The following is a 22229-nucleotide window of genomic DNA, read 5'->3' as shown; positions in this document are numbered from 1 at the left end:
TATTTTTGGTGTCTGCCCCCAGTGGGTGAAGTTGGTTCAGTGGCTTGTGTAGGCTTCCTGGTTGTGGGGGGGACTGGTGCCTGTGTTTTGGTGGGTGAGGCTGGATCTTGTCTTTCTAGTGGGCAGGGTTGCATCCATTGGTGTGTCTTGGGTTGTCTTTGAAGTTAGTATAACTTTAGGCAGCCTCCCTGCTAACAGGTGTGTTTGTGTTCCTGTCTTGCTAGTTGTTTGGCATGAGGCATTCAGCAGTGTAGCTTGCTGGCTGTTGGGTGGAGCTGGGTCTTAGTGTTGAGATGGAGATCTCTGGGAGAGCTCTTGCCAATTGATGTTACATGGGGCTGGGAGATCTCTGGTGGCCCAATATCCTGGACTTGGCTCTCCCACCTTGCAGGCTCAGGTCTGACACCTGGCTGGAGCACCAAGACACTGCCAGCCACTTGGCTCAGAAGAAAGGGAAGAAAAAAAGAACACCAAACAGAAGCCTAGGACAAATGGTAAAAGCAAACCTAAACAGACAAAATCACACAAAGAAACATACACATACACACTCACAAAAAGAGAAGAAAGGGAAAAAATTTTTCAAAATTAAAAAAATAAAATATACAAAAAAAGGAAGAGAGCAACCAAACCAATAAACAAATCCACCAATGATATCAAGCACTAAAAACTAAACTAAGATAAACATAAAACCATAAACAAATCAGACACAGAAAGCAAACCCCAAGTCTACAGTTGCTCCCAAAGTCCACCCCCTCAATTTTGGGAACATCTGTTGTCTATTCAGGTATTCCACAGATGGAGGTTTTATCAAGTTGACTGTGGGGATTTAATCTGCTGCTCCTGAGGCTGCATGGAGAAGTTACCCTTTCTCTTCTTTGTTCACACAGCTCCTGGGTTTCAGCTTTGGTTTTGGCCCCGCCTCTGTGTGTAGGCTGCCCTCAGGCATCTGTTCCCTGCCCAGACAGGAGGGGTTTAAAGCAGCAGCTGATTAGAGCGCTCTTGTTCACTCAGACTGGGGAGAGGGAGGGGTATGGTAGTCATAATTGGAATGTGGGGCGAGCCTGCAGCAACAGTGTAACATAACAACAGCCTGAGGTGTGTCATGTGTTCTCCTGGGGAATTTGTCCCTGGATGGTGGGACCCTGGCAGTGGTGTCCTTCACAGGCTCCTGGGGGTGGGTGGGTAGTGACCTGTGCTTGCATACAGGATTCTTGGTGGCAGTGGTGGAAGCATTAGTGGTTCATGCCCATCTCTGGGTTCTGAGCTGATGGCTGCAGCTTGCGCCCATCTCTGGAGCTCACTTAGGCGGTGCTCTGCCTTCTGTGGGCATACACAAAGGGAATCCCCTCTCCTTGTGCACCCTGAAACCATGGTCTTTTGCTTCTTATGCAGGTCCAGACTTTTTCCTGGGCTCCCTCCTGGCTAGCTGTGGCGCACTAATCCCCTTCAGGCTGTCTTCACGCAGCCAACCCCAGTCCTCTCCCTGGTTCTGACCTCTGAAACCTGAGCCGCAGCTCCCAGCCCCCACTCGCCCCAGCGGGTGAGCAGACAAGTGTCTCAGGTTCGTGAGTGCTGGTCAGCACTGATCCTCTGTGCGGGAATCTCTCCATTTTGCCCTCTGCACCCCTGATGCTGCACTCTCCTCCGTGGCTTCAAAGCTTCCCCCCTGCCCACCACCTCCGTCCCCACCAGTGAAGGGGCTCCCTAGTGTGTGGAAACTTTTCCTCCTTCACAGCTCCCTCCCAGAGGTGCAGGTCTTGTCCCTATTCTTTTGTCTCTGTTTTTTCTTTTTTCTTTTGCCCTACCCAGGTACGTGGGGATTTTCTTGCCTTTTGGCAAGTCTGACGTCTCTGCCAGCATTCAGTAGGTGTTCTCTAGGAGCTCTTCCACATATAGATGTATTTTTGACGTATTTGTGGGGAGGAAGGTGATCTCCACGTCTTAATCCTCTGCCACCTTGAAGGTCTCTCTCCAAAATATGCGTACTATTTAAATATTAATACTGTCTTTTCTATCTTGTCCAAGGGACAGAAAACTTAAGTACGAAATCCCTTACACAGACTGATCATTGTCAATTTTTTCTTTCTAACCCCCCGAAGTAAGATAACCAAAAACAGAATATAAAGTAATATTTTCCTAGCACATATTAGACACTGTTACTTTCCTAGATAATTTCTTCAGCTGTGGGGTAGGATCATAGTATCTTCTAAAAAAATAATATCAATTCAGAATCCATTTAGCTCTTGGCTCAGTGCTAAATCTCACACCATAAGAAAAAATATCTGGAACAACTGTTAAAACAAGTCTTATGCAAAACTCACCATAGCTCCTTGTCAGTAATGTTGATATGGTTAGTATTAAACAATGCCTCCCCAAATAGGGCAAGTATATTTGCTTAAAAAGTGTGTTATAAAAGATGTACTCAATAAATATTTCTTGAATAAGCCCACCAGATAGATTATAAAGGAAATGCACTAAAATTTCTAATCCAATATCCCTCATTTTATTAGCTTTTAAAGTTTTGTGATTAAATTAAACCATGTTTTAGAAAAAAAAGGTAAGACTTTTTAAAGTGATTTTTAATGAATGCTTTTGTGACACAAATAACTACTCTGTTTGTTTCCTTTTCATACCTTTTGTTCTCTATTCTTCCATTTATGACTACGCATTCTCTCTGCTCAAAACTAGGAGATAAGTAAATGTACAGGCAAAATAATTACTGTTTGTCTTATATAATTAGGTCAAGGATGGAAAGGTAATAAAGTTTTGGAAGACAGCAAAGAAAATTTATATTAACATGAGTATTGCTCCTCTTTAGTGCTTGAGGACATGAAAAGGGAATTCATGATATTTGGGTTGTGGATCAGAATTATCTTCTCTTCTGAATAGGTCAGCATGTATCTTTGAAAGAGTGATAAAATTCTGGGATTTGGATGTTTCCCAAATGTCACAATATTTTCATCTGTTTCAATCTCTATATAATACTTTTTCTTCTACTTAATTTCTACAAGCTAAAATTACTTTATTTTTTTAAATTCCAATGAGTGGTATTCAGTCTCAGATTCTCACATGAAATTTAGACTAAGGTTAAATCTTACCTGTCTAAATATTTGTCATTCAGAAATGCCAAGAGCATATATAATGCATTTAAACAATTCACTTTCAAAATAAGAGAGAAGAAAGCACCTTACTAATTAAAAGCCAACAAATCACATTGCTCAAGTGTAAATACTAATAGTGGCTACATTAGAGACATAAAGGTATAGATGAATGACTTTTTTTTTTACCTACTTTCTGATTTTTCTAATTTTCTGTAATGAAAATGATATAATTCTTGTTATTCTCATTCTTTAATAAAATTATTTCATTTCATCCTTTAATAAAAAATTTGAAAATGTGTGTTTTAATCAATGATCTCTTGCATTTAGATAGTGAAAAGCAAATACAGAATCAGTGTATAAATTTTATGAGGAATATGAGATACTTGGAGGTTGCAGTAGGAATACTGGCACAGGTTTTTATAATGAGTCTATTGATACTGTATACACTGAAATACTAGAAACCATGTGCCAGATAACGGCACTAACAAACCATCTAGTGATAGAAAAACAGCAATAAAAAAAGAATATTCAAGTGAGAAGCTAGTGCCCTTTACAAATGCATAAAGTGACAATTTTGCAGCCAAAATACTAGATCTCACCAGTTCAGAGATACGTTGGGTTCATTGCTGCTGCTCCATTTTCATTCATATGGAATATAAACAGTTAATGCAGTAATCATGATAAGTTTTAAAAAATTATTCACACTAATTCCTCACTCTTAGGTTTTAGTGTTTTAATGTAAATGTATATAGCTAAATATGTAAAGGTATTACTAAGAATGAAATGTATTATTTTTAAGGAAAGTCCATGGGTCTTGATTTTGAATAGAAAAATAAAAAGCAACCATTGAGTTCTGAAGAAATGGTAGGGAAAAAAGTTATTTAAAAAGGTCAACTCTGGAAAGAACACAAAGGAAACATATGATGACTATGTTTTCAAAAGAGAAAAGCAAGTTGAAACAATTGTCCAAAAAATTTAAAACATTTTCTTTGGAAAACAGGTACCCAAAAATTGCTTACTCACATAATAATGGAATACAGTGAGGGAATTAACTGTGCTCAACATTTTAAAATGGAGTGGAATATCATAGCATTAGCTAGTTTTGCAGTAGTACAGATTTGCAAGGGGACTGATTTGTGGCTCTATTCCACAAAAATGTCTATCTATTAAACTTATGCTGTCAAAGCTGTTTTGGCACCTTTCACTCTTCCAAAATTAAATTCTTCTGGCACAACTAAACTCAACTGACACACAGAAAATGAGCAGCAGGATCAAGATGGTGGAGTAGGAAGATTCTGAAATCACCTCCTCCCATAGGTACACCAAAATTACAACTACTTACAGAGCAACTATCTGTGAGAAGGACCTGAAGCTTAGCAGAAAGGATTTTCCACAGCTAAAGCTATTAAGGAGCCACAACAAGATGGGTAGGAGGGGCCAAGATGCCATCTAGTCAGGACCCACACCCCTGGTTTGGTGATCTATAAATAGAGGGGATATCACAACCATAAAGGTCCTCCCTGAGGAGTGAGGGGTCTGAGCTCCACATTGGCCTCCCCAGTCCAGGGATCCTACAGAGGGAGGATGAGCACCCAGAACCTTCATCTTTGAAAACCAACAGAGCTTACATTTGGGAGAGCCAGAGGAGTAAAGGGAACAGAGACTCCACTCTTAAGGGGCACACACAAAGCTTCACACACTCCAAATCCCACACAAATGCAATAGTTTAAAAGGCACGTGGGTCAGACTCACTTGCTGATCTTGGAGAGCCTCCCAGTGAGGCAGAAGGCAGCTGGGACTTCCCCCTGGGGACAAAAACTAGTTGCAGCCGTTTTTGAGATCTCATTTTTTTCTTTTTTTTTGGTGGTATGTGGGCCTCTCACTGTTGTGGCCTCTCCCGTTGCGGAGCACAGGCTCCGGACACGCAGGCTCAGCAGCCATGGCTCACTAGCCCAGCTGCTCTGCGGCATGTGGGATCTTCCCAGACCAGGGCACGAACCCATGTCCCCTACATCGGCAGGCGGACTCTCAACCACTGCACCACCAGGGAAGCCCTTGAGATCTCATTTTACTGTGCTCATCAAACTCAGAAGAAGAATGATGAACACAGTGAGAATTTCAATAAAGAGTTAGAAAATATTTTAAAAGCCAATCAGAACTGAAAAATACAATAACTAAAATGAAAAATGCACTAGGAGGACTCAACAGTAGATTAGATGATACAGAAGAATGGATCAACAATCTGGAAGATAGAGTACTGGAAATCACCCAAGCTAAACAGGAAAAAGAAAAAGAATTTTAAAAACTGAGGATAGTTTATGGGACCTCTGAGACAATATCAAGCATACTAACATTAGCATTATAGAGGTACCAGAGGAGAAGAGAGAGAGAAAAGGGCAGAGAACTCATCTGAAGAAATAATGGTTGAAAATTCCCTAACCTGGGGAAGGAAACAGACATTCAGGGCCACAAAGCACAGAGAGTGTCAAGCAAGATGAAATCAAAGAGATCCACACCACGACATAGTATAATAAAAATTAAAAAATTAAAGATAAAGAGAGAAACTTAAAATCAACAAGGGAAAAGCAACTAGTTACAAACAAGTGAAATCCCATAAGACTGTCAGCTGCCTTTTCAACAGAAATGTTGCAGGCCAGATACATTAAAAATGATGAAAGGAAAAACCCAAGAATACTCTGCCTGGTAACGCTATCATTCTTATTTGAAGGTGAGATAGTTTTACAAACAAGAAAAGCTAAAATAATTCAGCACCAGTAAACCAACTTTACAAAAAATGTTAAAGGAATGTCTTTAAGAGGAAAATAAAAGGCCACAACTAGAAATATAAAAACTAGGAAAGGAAATATCTCATTGGTAAAGGCAAACATACAATAAAGCTAGTAGATCAACAAATTATAAAGCTAGTAGGAAGGTTAAAAGACAAAAGTAGTAAAATCATCTATATCTACAGTAAGTAGTTAAGGGATACACAAAATAAAAGGATGTAAAATATGATGTCAAAAACAGAAAATGTTCAGGGAATTAAAAATGTAGGGCTGTTAGAATGCTTTCAAACTTAAGAGATAATTAACTTAAAAGAGACACTGATATACACAGGTTGTTTTATGTGAACTTCATGGTAACCACAAACGAAAAATCTACAATATATGCACAAAAAATAAAGAGAAGGGAATCCAAACATAACACCAAAGATAGATAAAATCACAAGGGAAGAGAGTAAGAGAAGAACTACAAAAACAAACAGAAAACAATAACAAAAAAGGCCATAAGTATGTACCTATCAATAATTACTTTAAATGTAAATGAATTAAATACTCCAAAAGACACAGAGTAGCTGGATGGATACAAAACCAAGACCCATATACATGCTGCCTGCAATTCAGATCTAAAGACATACACAAACTGAAAATGAAAGGATGGAAAAACATATTCCATGCAAATGGAAATGAAACGAAAACCAGGTAGCATTACTTATGTCAAACAAAATAGATTTCCAAACACAGACTAATAAGAAACAAAGAAAGGCATTATATAATGATAAAGGGGTTTATCCAACAAGAAGATATAACACTTGTAAATATATATGCACATAACACAGGAGCACCTAAATACATAAAGCAAATATTAACAAACATAAAGGGAGAGACTGACAGTAATACAATAATAGTAGGGACTTTAATACCCCACTTACATCAATGGACAGATAATACAGACAGAAAATCAATGAGGAAACACAGGCCTTAAATGACACATTAGAATAGATGTACTTAAAAGACAGTGACAGAACATTCCATCCTAAAACAGTAGAATACACATTCTTTTCAAAAGAACATGGAATGTTCTCCAGAACAGATCACATGCTAGGATACAAAACAAGTCTCAATAAACTTAAGAAGACTGAAATCAAATAAAGCATCTTTTCTGCACTATTAACTAGGAGTGAACTACAAGAAAAGAACTGAGAAAAACACAAACACGTGGAGGCTAAACAATATGCTACTAAACAACCAGTGGGTCACTGAAGAAATCAAAGAGGAAATCAAAAAATACCTGGAGACAAATGAAAATGGAAACATGACATTCAAAATCTATGGCATGCAGCAGAGGCAGTTCTAAGAAGGACATTTAGAGTGATACAACTCTACCCCAGGAAACTAGAAAAATCTCAGATAAAAACCTTACCTTACACCTAAAGATAATCATCAAATCACAAGGGAAAAGAGTAAAAGAAGAAGAAAATAGAAGAACTACAAAGACAACCAGAAGATATTAACAAAAGGACAATAGTACATACCTTTCAATAATTACTTTAAATGTAAGTGGAATAAATGTTCCAATCAAAAGACACAGTGTGACCAGAAATTTCTCCAGGACCTATATATATAGAAAAACAAAGATGGCAGAGGAAGGAAATAATAAAGATCAGAGAGGGAATAAATAAAATAGAGACTAAAAAGATAATATAAAAGATCAATGAAACTAAGTGCTGGTTCTTTGAAAAGTTGAACAAAATTGATAAACCTTTAGCCAGACTCATCAAGAAAAAAAAGGAAGAGAACCCAAATAAATCAGAAATGAAAGAGGAGAACTTACCACTGACACCACAGATACAAAGGACCATAAGAGATTGCTGTGAATAATTATACACCAACAAACTGGACAACCTAGAAGAAACTGACAAATTCCTAGAAACATACAATCTTCCAAGACTGAATCAGGAAGAAGTAGAAAATATGAACAGATATATTCCCAGTAATGAAATTGAATCAGTAATTAAAAACAATACAAACAAAACACTCCCAAGAAACAAACGTCCAGGACCAGACAGCTTCACAGGTAAATTCTACCAAACATTTAAAAAAGAGTTAATACCTATTCTTCTCAAACTATTCCAGAAGGTTTCTGAACTCTTAAGAGGCCAGCATCACCCTGACACCAAAACCAGACAAAGACGATACACACACAAAAAGAAAATTACAGGCCAATATCACTGATGAACAAAAACATCCTCAACAAAATATTAGCAATATGAATTCAACAAAACATTAACAGGATCATACAACATGATCAAGTGGAATTTATCTCAATGATGCAAGTACAGTTCAATATTTGCAAATCAATTAGTGTGATACACCATATTAACAAAATGAAGAATAAAAATCATATAATCATCTCAGTAGGTGCAGAAGAAGCTTTTGACAAAAGTTACCATCCATTTACGATAAAACCTCTCAACAAAATGGGTATGAAGGGAACATACCTCAACATAATAAATGTCATATATTACAAATCCACAGCCAACATCATACTCAATGGTAAAAAGCTAAAAGCATTTCCTCTAAGATCAGGACAAAACAAGGATGCCCACTCTCACCACTTTTATTCATTATAGTACTGGAAGTCCTAACCACAGCAATCAGACAAGAAAAAGAAACAGAAGGAATCCATTGAAAAAGAAGAAGTAAAACTGTCACTTTTTGAAGATTGTATAATACTATATATAGAAAACACTAATGACTCCATAAAAAAAAACTTTCAGAACTAATCAATGAATTCAGCAAAATCACAGGATAAAAAAATTAACAAACAGAAAGCTGTTGCATTTCTATACACTAATAACAAACTACCGGAAAGTGAAATTAAAAGACAATCCCATTTGTAGTTGCATTAAAAAGAATAAAATACCTAGGAATAAATCTAACCTAAGAGGTGAAAGACCTATACTCTGAAACCTATAAGGCACTGATGAAATAAATTTACGATGAGACAAATGATTGGAAAGCTATACCATGCTCATGGATTGGAAGAATTAATATTGTTAAAATATACATATTACCCAAGGCAATCTACAGATTCAATGCAATCCCTATCAAAATACCGATGGTATATTTTAAAGAACTAAAACAAATAATTATAAAATTTTTATGGAAACACAAATGACCCCAATTTGCCACAGCAAAGTTGAGAAAGAAAAACAAAGCTGGAGGTGTCACATTTCCTGATTTCAAATTATACTACAAAGCCACAGTAATCAAAACAGTATGATACTGGCACAAAACAGACAAATAAATCAATGGAACAGAGTAGAGAGCCCAGAAATAAACTCATGATTATATGGTCAATTAACCTATGCAAAAGGAGGCAAGAACATAAAATGCGAAAAAGAAAACCTTTTCATTAAACGGTGTTGGGAAAACCAGACAGCTACATAAGAAAGAATGAATCTGGACCACTCTTTCCCACCATATACAAAAATAAACTCAAATAGATTAACGAGTTAAATGTAAGACTCAAAACCATCAAAATCCTAAAAGAAAACATAGACAAAAGAAAACACAGACACATGCTCTTTCACATTAGTCTTAGCAATATTTTTTTGGATATATCTCCTCAGGTAAGGGAAACAAAAGCAAAAATAAACACATGGGAGTACAACAAATTAAAAAGACTTTGCACAGCAAAACAAAAAGGCAGCCAACTAAGTGGGAGAATATATTTGTAAACAATATATTTAATAAGGTGAATATCCAAAGGTTAATATCCAAAATACATAAAGAATTCATATAACTCAATATCAGAAAAAGAAACAATCTGATTAAAAAATGGGCAGAAGACCTGAAAAGACATTTTTCCAAAGAAGTCACACAGATGGCCAACACATATGTGAAAATATACTCAACATCATAAATCATCAGGGAAATGCAAATCAAAACCACAATGAGATTTAACCTCATATCTGTCAGAATGGCTATCATCAAATAAAGGATAAATAACAAGTGCTGGTGAGGATGTGGAGAAAAAGGAACCCTAATACACTATTTGTCAGAATGTAAATTGGTACAGTCACTATGGAAAACAGTATGGAGATTCCTCAAAACATTAAAAACTGAACTACCATATGATCCAGTAATTCAACTTCTGGATATTTTTCTGAAGAAAACAAAAACACTAATTTGAAAAGATATGTGCATCCCTATATTCATTGCAACATTATTTATAATAGCCAAGATATGGAAGCAACCTAGGTATCCGTTGATAGATGAATGGATACAGAACAGGTGTGTACAGATATAGATATTCACACACACAGTGGAATATTACTCAGCCATAAACAATGAAATTTTGTCATTTGTGACAACACTGATGGATCTAGAGGGTATCATGCTAAGTGAAATGTCAGACAAAGAAAATTACCCTACAATTTCACTTACATGTGGAATCTAAAAAATAAAACAAAACAAAACGAAAACATACTCACAGATACAAAGAACTCCCCAGAGGGCTGGGGAATTAGGCAAAATAGGTAAAGGGGATTAAGAGATACAAACTTCCAGTTATAAAATAAATAAGTCACAGGGATGTAATATACACCATAAGAAATATGGTCACTAAACTGTAATAACTTTGTATGGGAACAGATGGTTACTACACTTATTGTGGTGATCATCTTTAATGCATTTAAATGTTGCATCACTACGTGGTACACCTGAAACTAACATAGCATGTACACCAACTATATTCAATAAAAAAGAAAATTATTGATTTTAGTCAGTTGATTTTTTGCATACATACAGCAATGGAAATAAGTGATGAAAGGACATATAGTGCATTGCCTGATAGACAGAATTAAGCTAATTATCACCTCCCACTAAAAATAAGTACCATCTGGAAACTCCATATGATCCTTCACTAAATAATATGTGTGATAACCATAATACAAGATTTTATTTCTTCAGACCCCACTTAGCATTACGTAGGCTTAATTTAACAAAACTCAGTGGGATCCTTGAATGTCTAATTCATGCTGTCAGAAATTTATTAGGAAATAAATGAAGTGTGATAATAGTTTTTAAAGTGAATTTGACAGGTATCAAAAAGAAAAGGTAATATTATTTAACTAATGAATGAAACATTTAAAAATTATGGAATCACTAATTTTAGAGCTCAAGGGGACTTTAGAAATCATTTGGAGCCAAACTTCATATTTTTCCATTAAGCTAACTAAAGACCAGAGAAGTAAATTTACTTTCACAATAAATGTCACACAGTAACATTCTGCACTCCCTATATCCTAAGAGGTAGTGACAATCTAGAAGAAACCAATCATTATGGAAAAGAACTCCTTCAGATATGACATATGTTAAGGCTTACTGTATCAAGTACTTTACATATATCGGCTCATTTAATCTTCAGAGAAGCTCTACAAGTTATGCATTATTATCTCCATTTAATAGCTGAGAAAATTGGTTCAGACTGTAAATAACTTGCTCTGCTATACAGTGAGTGGTGCAGTCAAGATTTGATCCCACATGTCTGACTGCAAATCCCAAACTCTTTCCACTAAGCCATACTGATGCAAGGGATGGCTAGCAGAGAAGCCTCATAAGCTAGATGGGAACAGTTTCTCAGTGGTTAATAATAAAAATAATAATAATAACTCCTTATATCTCAATGGAGCTCTAAAATTTAAAGTAAATTCCCACATACACTATTTTATTTGATTGTGAATACAACCTCTGAACTGTAAAATAAATATAAATGATAGGAAAAGTGTACCCATTATTCCTTGCTTACCTAAAACACCTCATAATATGTATGAGACAGTATCAGTCCATATTATCAATATATTGGACATTAATAACACTCATTGCCTTTCTAAATCAATACCAATATTAGTATTACCTCCTCTTTTTAAAGTCACAGTTATGAACATCTACTTGATGGTGGCAACCCATATCACTCAGACAATTTAGAGTCCTAAGAGTAAACATTAGATGAAAGACCTTTTAATAGGAAAATCAATGTGCTCCAAGAAGACACTTCTAATCTGAAGGCACGTGTCCTCGTGCTAACTGCCCCCCCTTTTATTAAAAAGACTGCAGTTAATTGTTGCAGGAGGTGTTCTGTACCATTCTAAAATATTAATTCTCACCAACAAATATCTGTGAATGTACAGTAAAAGAGAAGACTTGACTTGGCTGAAATTGAGATGGCTTTTGAGGGGTCCACAACCTCTCAGGAATCTAGACACCGATGATTTGCTTAAGAGGAAAAGGGATTGGTGAGGAGGAGATTTCTGTGTGGGTTCTGTGACTAAGGAAAATAAAGACGTTCCAGCCTTTATCCACAGTTCAGTCCCATGACTGGAGCTGAAGCCAGGAGGCAAATGCATTTCTAAACTGGTTCTGATGCAGTGAGACTGTGGGAAATACAGCACAGTGTTTGCATCTCAAAGGTCTACAGTTCGGGAGTTCCAGGGGACAGCGTCTGGATAAGGTGGCTATTGGCCAGCAGAGCAGTAGCAAAGCTTTGGTGGGTGTGGTGGAGCTGAGTGCCCCTGACAGAGGCTCGGCAGGGAGCTCTGGCCACTGGGCACACTGAAATTTATTCATGAGCATGTGCAAGACGCCCCCAGGAACCTCCAGAAATACATGGGTGAACTTTTCAAAAGGCTGAGGTCTGTTGGGAAAAAGGAGAAGAAACGTGTTCAGTGAAATCTGGGTAGAAATACTAAAACAACCTTATTTGGTGAGGCTGGTGAGGGAGTCAAATCCAAATACGTAATACTATAAAATACAGGTTTTATGACCATAGGTTATTAAAACGGAAATGGTGTTTGCATGTGATACAGTCCAACCTCATTTGATCTCAGATGAGGAAACTGAGGCAAAAACAATATTTCCTTCTCAAGGTCACACACCTAGAGAGTGATAGAGCCAGAGCTTGTGACCACTGCTTTCCACTGGATCATGCTGCAGCTTTTTCTCCACTGCTGGTCCATTTCATCTATTTAAAAGAGCTTTACATTTAGCATTCTAGAGGTTCTTTAAATTTTTGAGAAGTGAGAATCCTTTTTAATAGAATGTGAGCCTTGCAGTTTTAGAAATACTAGTTTTGTAAATACCAAATGGTTCCCTGAACTAGCTCTTTGAAAAGGCTTTGATATAAAAAGTTCTCTCTAAAATAACTCCTTTGTAATGCCAGCAAGGGCACCTGAGGACAATTTATCTTCCCCATGCCATTCAGCTAATATCCTTACATATAAAGTGCTAGTACAAACTTGTGATTACAAGACACAAATGTTGAAATCCAGTGCATCATTGACTTGAAAATGTGTCCAGTTAAGTCTTACTGCTGCCTCTGGTCTTTTTTTATACTTTCAGAATGAAGTGATCTAAAGTGAGAAAAGAAGAATGCCACATGCTGACTGGGAAGTTAATGATAATTTTAAATTAAGTATCATACGCTACTGTGTAGTTAAATATTGAATTGAGAAGGATGTGGCCAGTGTCCATTACAAATATATATAGAGACATATATATATATGTCTCTCTATATAGGTATATATATATATATATATATATAAGCTCAGACTTCCTCTTTATTAAATAATTAGCAGAGACGATCTTCCTTGTCAGCATTAGAATAAGAGTAAGAATTTTGAGTTCTAATTTCAGCTCACTTTCTAATTGCTTTATGGTCCTGTGTAATTTAATTTCTATCTTCAGTCCTTGGTTTCTAGAAGTGTATGTGGCCATCCTAATCTAATAAAATACAGTGCCACAGATATTGGTATTGATTTAGAAAAGCAATGAATGAGTTATTGATGTCCAATATAATATGGACTGGACTGATATTGTCTCATACAGATCATGAGCTGTTTGAGGGAATAGGGGGTGGGTGCTCTTTTCCTACCACTTGGATTTATTTCACAGTTCAGGGGTTGTATTGATGATCAAATAAAATAGCATATGTGGGAGCTTACTTTAAATTTTAGAGTTCCATTGAGATATAAGGAATTATTATTATTAACTACTGAGAACATTTTCCCATCTCGCTTTTGAGGCTACTCTGCTAGCAATCACTTCCATCAGTACGCTTAGGGCTTGCAGTTAGATAGCAGTGCTCTGAGAGTGAATTAGAAGGAGGTATTATTCCTATTTCATATTCAAATACTCTATGGGTTACTGATAACTTGACCATGCTTTATCTTGACTGAGAGACAATATTCTATTCTCCTCATCAGTCCTACTCTGTGGTCACTTCTTTCTCCATGAATATAAATCCTAAAATACTGTGTTGGGTTTGAATTTCCAAAGTCCTATCTAGGGTAAATAACTAATACTTATATCCCAAGACTACTTAAGAACCAAGAACAAAGGCAAAGTCAGGCTCCTCTAGAAGGAGGGTACCACACTCTATTGACTGGGAGAATAACAACTCCCCAACACAAATCAAGGGCTGTGAGGAAGGAGAGGAAGCTGTCATATGATCTTTTTATTCTAATTATCGACTCAAAGGAGAAATGTCCTATCCTAACCCACAACACACAAACAAAATATGGCAAGTCCAAACAACCGTCAACCCACAGCACCTAGACAAGGACCAGAGAAGTTAAGAAGCCTCCTCACAGACTTCCGAACTGTCTGTGGTCTGTGTCTCTGTTCCATTTTGGAGTTGCTCTTCCCTCAATTGGTCATCACCTGATACATAAATTAACAATCGGGAATCGAGCAATCAACGTCATTCTGTAGACAGATGGTGTGCCTCGCCCCTTTGTCTATAAGTATATCCCACCCATTTTCTTAGTTATGGAAGTCTTCCCTGTATTGACTGATGGTTTGTATTATGCATTACAAGCAATTTTCTATCTGGGAATATATCACCACCCTTTTCATGCTTAACATTTTTAGCCAACAGCCTATTCTATAATCATTTGGGAAATTTTGAATACAGCATATACATATCACTTCCTATTTCTATATTGTATGTTAAACACAAGTTTTCTACAAGCATCAGCTTGTTATCTTTAGTACATTCCGATGAGCCAGCCTGATTATCCTGAATTAATGATCTTTCTTCACCTATTCTTAATGAAACCCAGCTCATCACAATCTTCAAAAAGGCAAATGAGAGATACAAGAAATCACCACATAGGAAGTTGGAAAACTTAAATTCTCTATTTAAGGGGTAATATAACACGAATTCAAGCAAAGGAATAGCTTGAATTCACTCTCTGAACTCTCATGACTGACACTTCTATTGTCCTCTGTACTCCTTAAGGCTCAGTTTCTGACGTGCCTCCTTTGTCTAGTTGACCAGCTTCATGGGCAGAGAGCACACTCCTATTATGTGAGGAAGCCCACATAGCTCCTAGCAGACCAGGGCTCATAGCAATTGTTTGATAATTACAAATTTATTCTTTCGCACTTACAATGAGTTCATGGAAAACAACTCCTTATGTTGGATTAATAACAAGCTTGTATATAAAATCATCCAGTAAACTCTTTATTAAATAAAATAAGAGAACTCAGTTTAACCATCATATTTCCATTTGAAATAACCCTTTTATAAATTGCCATCTGTGAAGTTTGTTGAACAATACCTCAGTGTCGAGAATTAGTTAATCTGCATTCAGCAAGAGAGCATTTTACCTCCTTCCCATCCATACAGTCAGTGGCAATATAATATCCAAGGGGGGGAAAGCATAAAACATGTTTGGATATTGTAATGAATTCGATTACAATAACACCAAATTAAGCCTATTTTCATGTTGATAATATAAAAAAGCAGCAGGAGGTCTGATTAGATAACTTGCTTTTACTTTATTAAATTCCTTATGTTACAGTCAGCTGGACTGAGCACTCCCTAGGAGTAAATTCAGAACATTTGGGCCTTGTCTTTACATTCAAAACAGTGTGGCTCCAAGTCAGGCTTTTACAATTCACTTTACTTGGGCTGCCAGAGGGAGATTAAGAAGAGCTCCCTAGGTTCCTCTGCTTGTTTATTGCCTTCTTTATGCAGAAGGGTTTTCCTCCCACCTTCACGCTGTGAAATGTCATGCTGTGGCATTAGGCAAACAGAAGACTGACTTGTCCCAACAGGACAATCTCTGTTGTCCAGGACAAATGTCACACAAACATGGGAATTGTCCACATCCCTGGTCACTTTAGCGGGAACCGAAACCCTACAGCCTGACCTCCTTTTGATCAACACATATTCCTGGCTCTTTCCCCTGGCTCAACAATGCTAATTAATTAAATGTTTGCTTAGTGACCTAAAAGAGTTAGTACACCTCCCAAAGCTTCAAGCAGACACTAAAAGGAGTTCAAGTTTGGCTATAAAGGGAAAAGGGCACTTCTGAAATGTTAGAATCCTTCTTTACAATAGTATACTGCTATAAAAGGAAAAAAAGGCCCCTAAATAAAACTGAGTCAACTTGAACAGTCCTTAAACAGTTCATACCACTAACCTGGGAACATCGACCACAGCCAAGTCTAATGAGAGCTTGAATACTCAGCTTTCTAATAGCCCTACCACTTTCCCTTCATGGCTTCCAGTTTCTCCTTACATTATGGTGTTCTAAATCTATTTTTGTAGCTGGTTTATTACATTTCATTTCCTAACAGTCGGCACATTTTTGTCTGACTGCAGCCATTTTATGAAGTCAGCCACACGTTATCCTATCATCAATTGCCGGGGCTGTGAATCTTCTTGTTGATTGTCAAGGATTTGCTTTTCTCTAGTAAAATGTGCTTTCCTGTCGCAGCTGGACCAGAGATTCATTGTAGCTGAAAAGAGAAGGCTGAGAGGTAGGGCCAGCTACGAGCCCAAACCCAAAGGGAACGCTGTTGGGTCCCATGAGGGGCCAGGATTCCTTCCCGAGACAAGAACAGCGTTTTTCTCAGTGTGTTCCCTCTCAGCGCATCCTTAGGGATTTTTCGCAGGACCAAATTCTGGACTGAAGGAGAGAAAGTGGTACCTTCGGACTCAAGAACAAAGCAATTTTGAAAATCATTGGTCAAACTGATTGTAGAGAAAAAGTTCCTGGTACCCGGCAATAGAGTTCACTAACTTTTATTGAAATAAGCACAGGAAAAAGCAACCTCTACTTTTTCATAGCAGTTTTTACATATTTGAAGGTGTAAAGAGTTCTAGTACAAAAAGAAGACACCGTCGATATTGATAGACATCAAAGAATGATTATGCATTGATGGGATGCTTTGGATATATTATAAATTGATTTGGATGTATACTTAGAATCTTATAAGAATATTGATCGACATGAGAAATTTTCACATTATACAGTAAAGTAGGGTGTTCACTATAATTGTAAATCACTCCTTTTCATATCCCCTCCATTCTCTTGTTCTCACTCCATCATACTCATTGTACAGAATGTAAGCCCTGGTTAAATCCAACTGTCTTCCTATTCCACACCTGCACCTAAGCATCAGAGAATTGTTAAGGAAAAGCACTCAACCTTGCTGACTGATTTCACCCAATATTTTTAAGCACAAATCTCAAGCAGACCCTCAGCACGTGTCTAGTCATAGTCAGTTGGTTCTCCCACATGCTAAGATATTATTTCAGACCTTCTCTTTATCCAAACTGCAGATACACTCCCTTCACTCCTCACTCCCTCTCGGTTAGACAATCTTCTAATCACCTAATCTGCCTATTGGCCTCCCTACATGTGTGTGTAAATACTCTCTTTTCTCTCCCATGCTTTTATAAGGTACTGTCTCTAATCTTTTGTAAATCCAAACATTTTTCTCAGCCCCTGGATCCTATCCTTTTTTGCTCTTTCAGGATACCGCTCCTGCATTTAACCTGTCACCCACCTGCATCATTTTCCCTCTCTTCCCCTCCCTTCCCCTCCCCTCCCTCCTTCCCTCCTTCTCTCTCCCCTCACTTTATGTATATATGTATATGTGTGTGTGTGTGTATACACATATATATATCTGCAGAATCACCCTGTCCCATGGTTTAGTACAACACACAAATTATATCTTCAGCTCTGATTTCTCTCCTAAACCATAGAGATTTGTATAAATAAATAAGATTTGTATTAACTGAGCATCTTTTATATATAACGGGAAATTCACATGTATTATGACCAAAAGAGAATTATGTACTCTCCCCTTCCCCCCAGACATCCTCCCCGCCACTATTCTCCTTCTCAGGAAATGATACATCATTGATCCTGCAGCTCACACCGAAAAACCTGCAGTCATTTTTTACCACTCTCTGTTGCCCACAGCCTATGTCCAATCTGCTAACAAGAACTGTAGTGCTACGCCAAAATACAATTAACAGCAGCCATTCCTTACCAAACACTTCGGTTCACGCTTCGGTTCACGCTTATCATACAGAATAGCTTTCTAATTGGACAAACATTTCTGCTTTCTTCCCCAAAGGTCACTTCTGCACAGTATCCAGTGATCTTTTTGTAAAATATTATTCACGTTATATCACTCGTGACCAAAACCATCCAATGACTTCATACATATTGTAATGTTATCCATTTCATCATATTTTTCAATATATTCATGGTCATATGAGACATAATTCTCTGCAACATTTTTTTAAGATGAATTAATTCTTCCATTCAGCAAATATTTATTGAGTGCCTACAACATTCCAGGCACTATACTAGCCTCTGGAAATACAAGGATGGAGAAGGAAAGAAGCTTGTAAGTAGTTACACTATTTCCTCAGATATCTCACAGCACATTTGTCCTGTTGACAAAAATAATACATGTCCACCACATAAAATTTGGAAGATACAGAGAAGTATACAGAAGAAACGTAATATACTACATGGTTATATTAATATTACTTTCATTTGTCCTCTCATGCTTTTCTGTATTTCACATACTGTATTATCCCTGTGGGCACAGCTTATGTTCTCTTCATTCCTTAGTATCCAGGTCAAGACCCTCCATCCCAACTGGGTTTTGGAATTTACTTCAACCCTGAGCTGGATTCTCAATGGCTGAGATCGCTCTTTATCAAGGTCTTATACCCTAGGGAGCCAAGCTTTACCCTTCTGTCTGCCTTTCTAGAGAAACGTCCCTTGATGTATGTATCACATTAAGTATACCCAGTGGCTACGCTGGATCTATCTCCAACCCTCAATCTAAAAAGCAAGAGAAGCTCCAGACTTCAGGCATGCGTCTTATGGTTCTGTTGATTGAACCTCCAGAGTAAGCAAAGGAGAGGGGTTGGTGGTGGCTGTTCTTTCAGAAAAACAGCCGGATCAGATATCCTGGGGGATTTCTTGGCTGATTCTAAAACTGCCATCAGGTTTGTGGGACCATTCATAAATATTAAGAAATAGAAAACTCAAGCATAAGCACGAAAACTTCAAATAAAATCAAGAGCCCTGTGAGAATGTAGTTTTGCGGCACAACTACTGCACAGTCTGGAGTCATAAAAGAGAAGCACCAGGGAAATGATTAACTAGGACTGTAGTGACAGTAAGCCAGAAAATACATTTTCTCTTCAAAGGCAGAGAATCTGATAGCCCTGAAAGATATAGTGCAATGCCACACTCCTCACGGACACCAATTTAAATCCAAGCAGGGTCAGCTGTCAGAGCAGAAGTCATTTGCGTCCAATAGCGTTTTATTAGCACGTGTGAAATGTTTCAAAGTTCTGAACCCCATTCTTAGCAGGTATGACTACATCGACAAGAACGTGGTGGAAAGGGATACATTAGGAGTTTGGGATGAACATATACACGCTACTTATATACAAAATAGATAATCAACAACAGGTCTGCTATACAGACCTACTGTATAGCACAGGGAACTCTACTCAATATTCTATAATAACCTATATGGGAAAAGAACCTGAAAAAGAGTGGATATATGCATATGTATAACTGAATCACTTTGCTGTACACCTGAAACTAACACAACACTGTAAACCAACTACACTCCAATATAAAATAATTAAAAAAATAAATTTAAGAAAGAATATTACTCAATTTGCTCTCACTTGGCACTCCAACAGCAAACATGTACATATAACACAAGAGACTAGCAAATAATGAGCAGTGGAGAACCTCAATTTTATAATAACTATAATAATAGCAATAGCAAGGTGTTTTTGTACCTTGTATTTATGTACTGCTTTGCATTTTATAAACAACTTTTATGTTTATGATTTCTTTATTTCTTTTAGCAACTCTATGAAATTAACTAGTTTACAAATTATTATTGCTTTTATTTTATGGAGGTAGAAAATTGAAGTTCAGATTTGCTAAGTAACTTGCACCTTGATTTGTCACCTAAACTCAAATCCTAACCATACCAGAAGTGAACTAGGACTCTAACCCAGGCCTTCTGATTTCAGGTCTACTGTTCTTTCTCAAACAGCATGTTGTCTCTTTTAAGGGCATTTGTAACAACTGAGTTCTTTAGAAAATAGTAATTTCATCAATTGGACAATTTAGAGAATAAACCATTGTCCAGACATTTTTTCCCTAGCATAGAAATATTATGTTCTTTCATAGTAAAGCAATTATGCAGTACTTTCAGAATAATCAGCTGAGCATGCTATGATTATTCACTGTAGATAATGTATATTTGTTCTTCCCTCAAGTTGATAATAATAAAACCAGTAATTAAATAACAGCAAATGTTTATTGATTGCTTGACATGTGACAGTATTTTTAAACCTCATAACAACTTAGCAAAATGAACATGATACCCTATTTTTCAGATAGAAACTCAAGCATAAAAAAGGTTAAGTAACTTGAATAAGCCCAGAGAAAAAGTAGCAGAGCTGGGATATCGATCTGATTTCAAAGCTTGCACTCAATCATTACACTTTCACCAAGAGGATAAGAAGCACATAGCAGAATCACTAAGGAACCTTCTCTGAGAATGGTACAAGGAACACCAAACTTTGAAAATCTTCATTAGCTTTTTTTTTAGGGTTCATCTGATCAGAGAAAATATGCAATATTATTATCTCAAGTACTATGCTATTTTCCCAGGAAAATGATCCAGTAGTATATATTTTATAAATACAACTAACGTGATATACTGAAACACCAAAGTGTGATATCAATTTAACAGCAAACATTCATCGAGTAAATACTGAATGCAAATTACTGTGAACTCTATGGTCTTAGCAAGGAATTCGAGATTAAAAAAATAAATAAATGGACATACCTGCAGTCTTGGAGAGCCCTTGGAGGAACTGTTGCAAGCTACAACAAAACACAAATGAAATACAAGTTGTGAAAGCCATGGTTCTCAAATTTCAGTGGGCATTGGGAGCACCTGGAGGGCTGGTTAACAAATAGACTGTTGAGCCCCACCCCTTGAGTTTCTGACTCAGAAAACCTGTGAGGAGTCTGAGAATTTGCATTTCTAACAAGTTTCCAGGTGATACGCATGTTGCTTGGTCCCGGGGCCACACTCAGAACCCCTGTGATAGAGGTTCAACAGAATTGTAAGAGAGCATAGAGGAAGGTGTGATAAGCCTTCCAAAGCAGAAGCAAACTTCATGGAGGACTCAGCCTTTGAACTGTGCTTTGACAAAGAAGCAGAATTTCAGATATTGAGAGATAATTGCTTCAGTCTCAAGAAGAGGCATAATCCTTCAGGCTCTTCTTTCTCTCATCTTAGTGATTTGGTGATTCTACTCTTGCAGAATGAAATGAAAATTATGAAACCATGTCTCCTTGCCCAACAACTCAGTATACTTTGATGTTTTCTTGGCTTCAACCAATGTACTGACACTTCCGAAAGGAATGAAAGAACAGTTTTAGTGCATTTTAAGCCTTATTAAATTCCTTCTTTATTCCATGGCAAATAATTCCAATTTCCTCTGAAACTGTATGTTTTGTTTTACTTGGTCCTCACCTGACTCTTACATTCTAGGGATGATTAAGAATGTGAATGAGGTGTTGGTCAAGTTTTCTTTTGCAGTCTTGTTTGATTGTAATGGCTGAAATAGTCACAACATCCCAGGTGAGTATTCTTACTCTTATCCCAAGAGGTGAAAAAAATAAATGGAAACATTTTTAAAAGCATTTAAACCGTGTGCTGGAGCTGGAGAATAATCAAAGGGATAAAATACTGACTTGTGAGAACTGTTTTGTTCCCAATCCTTCTATCATTTTACCACATGATTCTAAAGAAGTAATTTGACTTCTCACTGCTCTCATTTTTGTATTTGTAATAGGGATAATATTTGCAATGAGGCTTAATTAATGGTTGAAAATGATTTTGAGGTCACTGGGAAAGAAGAATAAAATACTATTTCTCTTTACTGAATTTTGGAAATCAAACTATCAAACAAGAGGAA

This window comes from Orcinus orca, chromosome 9 (assembly GCF_937001465.1).
Source record: "Orcinus orca chromosome 9, mOrcOrc1.1, whole genome shotgun sequence".
In the NCBI taxonomy this organism is placed as follows: Eukaryota; Metazoa; Chordata; class Mammalia; order Artiodactyla; family Delphinidae; genus Orcinus; species Orcinus orca.
This window is presented reverse-complemented; position numbering follows the sequence as displayed.